The sequence below is a fragment of the Crocodylus porosus genome, unplaced genomic scaffold (assembly GCF_001723895.1).
Source record: "Crocodylus porosus isolate Cpor-Errol unplaced genomic scaffold, CroPor_comp1, whole genome shotgun sequence".
Taxonomy (NCBI): Eukaryota; Metazoa; Chordata; order Crocodylia; family Crocodylidae; genus Crocodylus; species Crocodylus porosus.
The window spans coordinates 27,672,926-27,682,032 of NW_017728948.1; positions in this window are offsets into that span (position 1 = coordinate 27,672,926).

Here is a 9,107-nt window from a genome sequence, read left to right on the forward strand (position 1 = left end):
AAAAGAGAAGGCTGAGGGGGGATCTAGTGGCCTGTTATAAACTAGTCAGGGGGGATCAGCAGGCACTGGGGGAGTCCCTGTTTCCCCAAGCACTGCCAGGAGTGACCAGGAATTACAGTCACAAGCTGGCAGAGGGTAGGTTTAGGCTAGACATCAGGAGGTGCTATTTCACGGTCAGGGCAGCTAGGATCTGGAACCAACTTCCAAGAGAAGTGGTGCAGGCTTCTACCCTGGGGGTCTTTAGGAGAAGGTTAGATGAACATCTTGCTCAGGTCGTTTAACGCCAGTACTCTTTCCTGCCATGGCAGGGGGTCGGACTAGATGATCTACTCAGGTCTCTTCTGACCCTAGAAACTATGAAACTACAACTCACCAGTGGCTCTGAAAGGGCTGAGACTGTAGTTCTGACCCTGAACTGTTCCCCTTCCTCTATGGAGCTGTCAGGAGGAGAGAAGGAAGGCACCCATTACGGTTGTCATCCATACTTCCACTCCTCCATTCCAGTGCAGAAGACCAGCTTCCCCACTTAAGACACACACCTCAATTTGGAAGACCTGATTTTTGGGGAAAGGGTACATATATGTAAGTAAATTCGGTATATAATGCAAGTAAAATGCAAATAGAAATTATAGCAGTTTATTCAACTTTGTACAAATATAAATAACTACACGAAGTGCAAAGTAGGAACAAGGGTTAGATGGTTCAGTGCTACTTCACTGACATGAATGGCACAACTCTCAATAAAACTGAAAGAACCTGAGAAACATAATTCAATGAGCAAGATTCAGCAATATACACTATGCACCAACACTTCTTAATTACTTTGCTTAATTACAATTATTTTTTCCCACATATTGCATGATTCTGCAAGGAACTCTAACTGTATGACTAGTGGGAGGACTAATAACAGCAAATTTTTAACTGTGGGGAAAGATAGGTAAACGTAAAAACTTTAAGTTGGGGAAATTTTTAATAATTAGTAATAAAAAGCATGACTATTTTTCTTCAAACTCTGCAAATACATTCCCATCAGAGCAAAACTAGCATTTTTTAAATTTAGCAACCAGGCAAACCTATTTCCCAAGCTAAAATTATAGTCAGAATAAAATATAGCTTTCTAATGAAAACTCCCTGGTTGTAACCCTAACTGTTAGCAGAGCTACTGTTTTTCTGTACTCACCATGTAAAAATAAATGAAGTATAGAGCAGATGAATATTTTAACCACACCTCTGATGAAAGTTACATCATGGGAATAACTAAACAGAAATGTTACTGCTTCAATCAGCTTAATAATATTAGATATGGATTTTTAAAGTAATGGAAAAGTAGCAGAAGCTTCCTTAAAGTTTCCCAATTGGGATTATGCATTTATTTGAGCAGTCTAATATTCTTGGCATGAGTCTCTGAAAGTAAATAATTCTTTTCCATTTTTCTTACAGGTCTTGACAAGAACTGCCTCTTACTGTGCATGTATGACGGTACAGAAAGAGCTAGGTATCCCAGACCTCAGGGCCCCTAAATATTTAAGATAATTATTGTTACAGTTATTACTATATTTTAAATAGACTGCTTTTGGAAATACAGTCTGTTTTATTGGAAGGTCTTATCTAATGCTTACTTTACAGTATACACATCTTGGGATAAGTTCTTGTCTCTGTTACATAGTTTCATAGTTAGTAGGGTCGGAAGGCACCTGAGTAGATCATCAAGTCCAACCCCCTGCCATGGCAGGAAAGAGTACTGGGGTCGAATGACCCCAGCAAGGTGTTCATCTAGCCCCCTGTTAAAGACGCCCAGAGTAGGAGCCAGCACCACTTCCCTTGGAAGTTGGTTCCAGATCCTAGCCACCCTGACCGTTAAGTAGTGCCTCCTGATGTGTAGTCTGAATCTACCCTCTGCCAGCTTGTGACCGTTATTTCTAATCACTCCTGGTAGTGCTCGGGGGAACAGGGACTCCCCCAATGCCTGCTGGTCCCCTCCGACTAGTTTGTAAACAGCCACTAGATCCCCCCTCAGCCTTCTCTTGTGGAGGCTGAACAGGTTCAGGTCCCATAGCCTCTCCTCATAGGGCCTGCCCTTCTGCCCCTGATCATGCAACTGGCCCTTCTCTGGACCCTCTCCATGTTGGCCACATCCCTCTTCAAGTGCGGCGCCCAGAACTGGACGCAGTACTCCAGCTGCAGCCTGATCAGTCTCACATAGAGGGGGAGGATCACCTCCTTGGACCGGCTTGAGATGCATCTGTGGATGCATGACAAGGTGCGGTTGGCCTTCCTAACTGCCTCCCCACACTGCTGGCCCATGTTCATCTTGGCATCAATGATGACTCGAAGATCCTTTTCTGCCTCTGCACTGACTAGAAGGGAGTTCCCCAGCCTGTAGGTGTGGTGCTGGTTCTTCCTCCCCAGGTGCATCACTTTGCATTTGTCAGTGTTGAAACCCACCCTGTTCTCATCCGCCCACCCCTGTAGTCTGTCTAGGTCTGATTGCAGGCTATTCCTCCCAACTAGTGTACCCACATCCCCCAGCATCTTAGTGTCATCAGCAAATTTGAACAGGGTACTTTTTACCCCCTCATCCAAGTCACTGATGAAGATCACATCACCATGCCAGTGAACAAGTTCACTGAGTCACTCATCTCCCTGGAGAACATCTGTCCAAACTTCCTTGAACACTTTAAGAAAGCAGCCAAGACTCCAGAAAAACCTGCAGCCAAGACTCCTGCGAAGACTCCAGGCAAGAGCCCTTCAAAAAGTCCAGCAAAGTCACCTCAAAGAAGTTCTCCACAACTGCAGAGCTGGCACTGGGAGTCGAGAGTCTCCCAACCTGAAGCCCGCGTCTACAGAGTTTGGGCTGGGAGAGAAAGATCTCGAAATGACAGCTCTGCCTCCATGTAAGGGTATCCCAGCCCCCAGCTCTCTGATCACAATGGTGAAGCATGGGGCTTGGAGCTCCCTGCTATCAGGCCCAACCAGGCTTTAGTGGCAGAGCCCACCTTGGCAGTAGGCAGCTCCCAGGGGCAGGGAGTAATCTCCTGCCCCCTTGTGGCTGGCAGATTGGCTTCTGGTCAGGCATCTACATGAGCGCTACTGAATCATTACTAATAGAAAGTAAATTTTCTACTTGCATTTGCAGGTAGCAAAGTTACTCACGATTAGTGTGGTTTACTGTGCAGTAAGCATGTGCATGTGTAAACGCACATGCTTACTGAGCAGTAAACTATATTACTGTGCAGTAAAGCATCTCGTGTAGATGCGCCCCCTGCTGGTTAAATTCTTCAGACTCTTTAAAACCACATACCTTAATGCATATATATTCTACTATGATGGGCAGCTTTTTACAGCTTTACGGGGTACATCTACACAAGATGCAGAAGGCACAGTAGACTAATTCTATGGCACATTAGCGTGGCAGGAAAAAACTGCACTAATGTGCAGTAGAAATAGTCTACTGTCCATTAGCATCACAAAAAAGTGTGCGCTGCCACTACTGCACAGTAGAACCAATTATGTCTCATTAAGTGCCAATTACAGCATAATTACGACACATTAATGAACATGTACACTCTCCACAGTAAATAATATAAAATCCCAAGGACAATGAATGGCTAATGTCCTTTATTAGGTCTGTGTTAATAGTTGTTGTAGTCATTTATTTACGTAGTGTTTTATTTGTATTTATATTCCACAGGTCATGCATTGAGTCAAATTAGTTAATATAACATTTACTGGAGTACATATTCTGATACACTTAATTTATCACTTGGTTCATATTTTACATGCAACTTGACTATACTGATGTTTTAGCATGCAATTTGTTTAGACTGATAAGTGGTAACTTCAGTTTAATGTGAGAGCATCCAGTTCACTTTTATAAATGTGATTCAGTATGTGATGGATCTAGTTCAGTAAGTAATATATGTGAATTAGTAAATGATAAATATGGTTGAGAAAACAATACATCAGAATCAAATGGTGATATATCACTGCTGAACTGCATCTGTGCTATTTCATTAATAGGTATGTCTTTCCCTTTGAGTAATATATGTTTTCAAGGAGTAATTTATCTGTTTCAGTATAAACTATTTAAAAGTCACCATGTAGAGCATTTACATTAGTATGATATATGCATCTTGGAATAATATGCTTTTCAGTACAGTTATAGTATTTCTGATTTTTAAAGGAAAAATAATTCCTTTCCCTGTATTGTTAAAAGTTCTATCTATTCTAAAGAAGTTCTCACAATAGTATTCATTTTATCTTGCTGATATGTGGAATATTGACTCATCATGGAAAATAGGTCACAGAGCATTAGAAAAAATAACCTGGACATGCATATGAGTAATAAGACTATCCAGACTTCAAATAGCAAACATCTAAATAAACACCACGGGAAGAGATTATAAACCCTTCATCTTCCAATTATTGACAATTAATGGTAGAAGGACATTTTCTTAAGGGGTATGTTCTTTTACAACTGTCTTCCCCCAGGTTTCCTTCCTCTGAAAAATCTGGTATTGGACACTTAGAGACAGGACACTGCATTAAGTGGCTATTGCCTTGATCTATTATGGCAATTTGTATGCCCCACAACCAGAAAGAAAATTTGGATTGATGAGAAGAAAAAGGAAATCTCGTTCTAATGATTCAAATGACCTCTGTCGTAAGCTTTGTATAGGATCTGTCATAGGCTTTGTAAAATTATCACTAAGGTTCCTCCAGGGACATCTTGTGCAGAAATAATTTGGCTACCCTCCAAAACATTAACCCAGAAAATTAGTGTATACTGGGTATTCCTTTCATGGGTCATAATTCAATATGTTCCCTAAGGCTACTATTTAATGATATAGTGAGATCTTCCTGTTGGTTAAGGTAGCCTGATAAATCCTATAACATTTTGGATTCCCCACAGGGAGGTAGAACAAAATGTATTTCTGTTTTTTTCCCCCATTTTTAGAGCATCTACTTTAATCCTAGACTCTATACAAAACGTAACATAACAATCATACGTTGATTTTGTGAGAAACTGACTTAGTTTGTTTAATGTTAACACATGATAACCAGACTAAGGAGAAACAAAAATTTCCAAAACTGAGTTACTCTCATGAAGAACAAACTACCACCAACTTCCTTTTCATATCAAGAAAATAATATCCTGATCTTAAGAAGATGATAGTTAATGGAAGATTAGAGAGAGAGAAAGAGAGAGAGGGAAAGAAAGACAGATGATCCCTCAGCAAATGTCTACTAAATTATTCAAGGCTTGTTCAAACCCAACTTCTTTATGCACTTAGATATTATTTACTAATCAGTGCAGATCTCAAAGTACTACTGTAATTTCTTCTCCTTCCAATATAATTCATTCATAGTCCAGCAAATATTTTGGTTGTGACTACTGAGTGAAAATGTTTTGGGGATTTACTGCGTGTTCTCTCTATCATGTAGGAATAATCAACAATCTTTTTAACCAGGATGGTCTTAATTCCTCCCAAACTGATGGAAATCTATATAATGTATATAATAGAAGACTCTTAACCCATTAATAAATAGATAACCTTATCTGAAGGTTGAAAAATTGCTTATCTTAGAGTTTTTTTCTTTGTTTGATTTTTTTCCTGTTTCATTTTGTTTGTGGAGAGGAAACAAAGTTGCCAACTGTACATAAATTCAGGTGTTTCAAATTACTCGGTGGAGTCTGAGTCCCCCATAAGAGACAAGAGCCCCCTTGTAAGATTTGAAAATCATAAACCAGGGGGTCTCTGGTTTTATTAGGGCATTGTGATGGGCAGCCCAACTTTTTTTGCAGACCCCCCAAGAGTCAAAGTGTAATTTGAACTCTGCATAAATTTACAGAGAGTCTGTAAAAAAGGGCTGAAGCACTCATCCATAAAACCCTTAAAAAACAGATCTTTCAATAAAAGCTAAGAAACAGTGAGCTTAATTGAAGATCACCTGTCAGAATGAGGCTGGATGCAATAAACAGAGCAGTGCACCCTGTGGATAGAGAACAGAGGAAGGTCTTCATCAGGACTTTGTGGCCCATAGAAGCCTCCACAGTGTCCTCCTCCTCCCCACAAAAGCCATGTGCTGCAGCTGCTTCCCATCAGCCATTGTAGGCAAGACCACATAGCCCTTAGCAATCTGAGGCACCTGAGAGGACAGGGAGGTGAGTGCAATGAGTGGGATAGTGCTGCAGGATCAGGAGGGAGAAAAGGAGGCAGGTTGGAGTTTGTGTCAGGACAGAGGGATTATAGCTAGTTGGGGCAGTTTTTTTTGCGGGGGGGCGCTGGAGTAGGGGCAGCATAGTGCAGATTGAAGTCAGGGGTGAGGGGTGCCAGGGTGTGGGAGTGAGTATGAGACTCCTGGGATGGGAGCATCATGGTGTAAAACCATTGTGGCAGTCAAGATAGACTTTGTTAAAGGTTGGTGTTGTACCCCTAAATTTGAATTTGGCCCTTGTTACTCTTGTCCAGGGCCTGGCAGTAGGGTTACATTTCCACTATGTAAAATATATGAAGTATCAGTAAAAACATATATCAGCATAAAAGCTTAGTTGCCAGTAAAAAGTTTGCGGATTATGAATAATTTTTTTTCTTGGGCTGGCAACCTTAAGGGTAAAAGATACACTGATGGTGATCCAAGTGACAGAACTACCATGAAAAGACAGAAAGTAGATCTCAGCCCTCCTTGTTATGTTTGTGGAAACTATTTACCTTTGAATTTAGGGGCAGAGATATTGGTCTATATTGCCATTGAAACATTGGCTTGTGACTTATTGGCTACATCTTGTCACACCATCTTGTTTGTTTAGTAAAGGAGCATTGGACATGTCTAATACAACTAAATGGTTATGGTCTTGCGGTTGTTTTTATAATGTTAACTGAAATGGATGTGGTTTTCTCAGCTCTGAAAAATGTATGTTGCTTGGATTCTCTGTTTCTCTTGTGACTCAAATACTTGCACTCACATATGTTACTACATATCTTCCTAATCCTGTTAAACAAGCATCTGCACCAGCGTTCAATTTTTTCAGGGGAAACTGCTATTCACATTCATTCATCATTTTAAATTGTTTGCGTGACTATTTGTAATACAGCAAGAAATCATTGGGAGACTGACCTCTTAGTAAAACAAAATGTTTAAAACCGGTTATTATAGAAATGTCATTTGTGTAGTCATGCTCATTGTATTATTTCCATAAATTATACTGTCATTCTCAGCAATTATGGAAGGTTATATAATTTATATGCACTTTTAGAAATATGTCTTCTGATAAGATTGCTCTTATAATTTTTGGTCACTGTAAGGTAAGCTATTCTCTGACTGTGATAAACTGCTGTCTCATTTATTACAAATTCACGTCTATCTCTGTTATAACAACTTATTCTGCTTTTTTGCTGCTTCCCATGAGCTTACTTTTATCATAACAGGATCCATAAATAGGAAAAAATTATCTTCTTCCTCTGTTATTTTATTACTAGAATGAATATGTCGAAGTGGTTTTTGGGATACTATTTGTGGACAGCTTGCATGAGAGTCCCATGTTTACTCAATTCTAAGATGAAGTTTTTCCCGCATTTAACTGTTTGTGTGGGGGGGAGGGGGGGAGCCTCATTGCAGAATTGCATATAAGGGTAGTATGGGGGCAGGCAGCTGCTATAGTCTGGGGTTCAGCTTCTGCCCAGGTTTGGAGCCATAGCTGAGGCTACTGCCTATCTCCCCGTCACCCGCCCCCCACTGCCTCTGCACTGAGTGATTTCCTCACAACCTCTGCTCCCTTGCCTGCCCCTTTCCCTCCCACCCTTTCCCCTGCTCCGCACTGGCAGGGTCTGTCCCTGCTCCAGCCTGGAGCACTGAACACGGCCCCGTCCTAGCCCCATAGCAAATATATCAAATCAATTTGTGAAATCACTTTCATTTCCAGTACCTATATGACAACATTACTCTAGAATACTGTAGAAATAGAGTCCATTTTCTATTGTTTCTTTAATAACAGCTATGAAAAATATGCCTTCCCTTAAGAATGATACCCTCAGATTGAATATAGTTTTGATATCCTTCTTTTGTTCTTTTAGTTGTGGGAAAAAAAAAAAATTATTATTCCTGCAAGAAGTCTATGGGCTGATGAGAGGTAAAACACTGCTTGACATAGTACTAGTTATGGGGGGCGACCTAATCAGCAACCTAATGATTGAAGAAAAGCTGGGTGACAGTGACCATAAGCTGATCATCTTCACCATCTGCCATAAAGCTGGCAAGTCAGTCAGCAATACAGAAGTCCTCAACTTCAGGAAAGCTGACTTCGACAAGCTCAGGAGGCTTGTCAGTGAGGCCCTAAATGGCCACAACCCAAAGGGAAGGAGAGTTCAAGATGAGTGGTTGCTCCTCAAAGGAGCCATCCTGGATGCACAAGCAAAGTCTATTCCATCTTGGAGGAAAGGCAGCAAAAGGACACAGCAGCCCCCTTGGCTCTGTAGGGAACTAGAGGACCTCCTGTGTCTAAAAGGAAAGACCTGAAAAGGATGCAGGACTGGTTCCACCTCCAAGAAGGAATATCCTGCACTGGTCTGGACCTGCAGGGAGCGAACCAGGAAAGCCAAGGCTGCAACTGAACTCCATCTAGCTACAAGTATCAAAGACAATAAAAAGTCCTTTTTTAGCTATGTGGGGAGCCAGAGGAAAAGCAAGGGCAACATTGGACCCCTGCTGAACCAGATGGGACAACTGACAAGTGACACCCAGGAAAAAGTCAACTTCCTAAACGGGTACTTTGTGTCAGTCTCTCACCAGTCCCATGGTACGCCCCTGCCCATTACAGGACAGGGAGGCCAGGGTGAGGGAGATTCCTTACCCTACATCAGTGCTGACCTCGTGAAGGAATACCTCAAGAGGCTGGATACCTTCAAGTCAGCCAGCCCTGAGAGTTTACACCCCAGGGTACTCAAGGAGCTGGCTAGCATCATACCTCAGCCTCTGGCACGGATCTTTGAGAATTCCTGGAGCTCTGGTGAAGTGCCTGAAGATTGGAAGAAGGCCAATGTGGTGCCTATCTTCAAGAAAGGGAGGAAAGTGGATCTGGCAAACTACAGGCCCATCATCCTGACCTC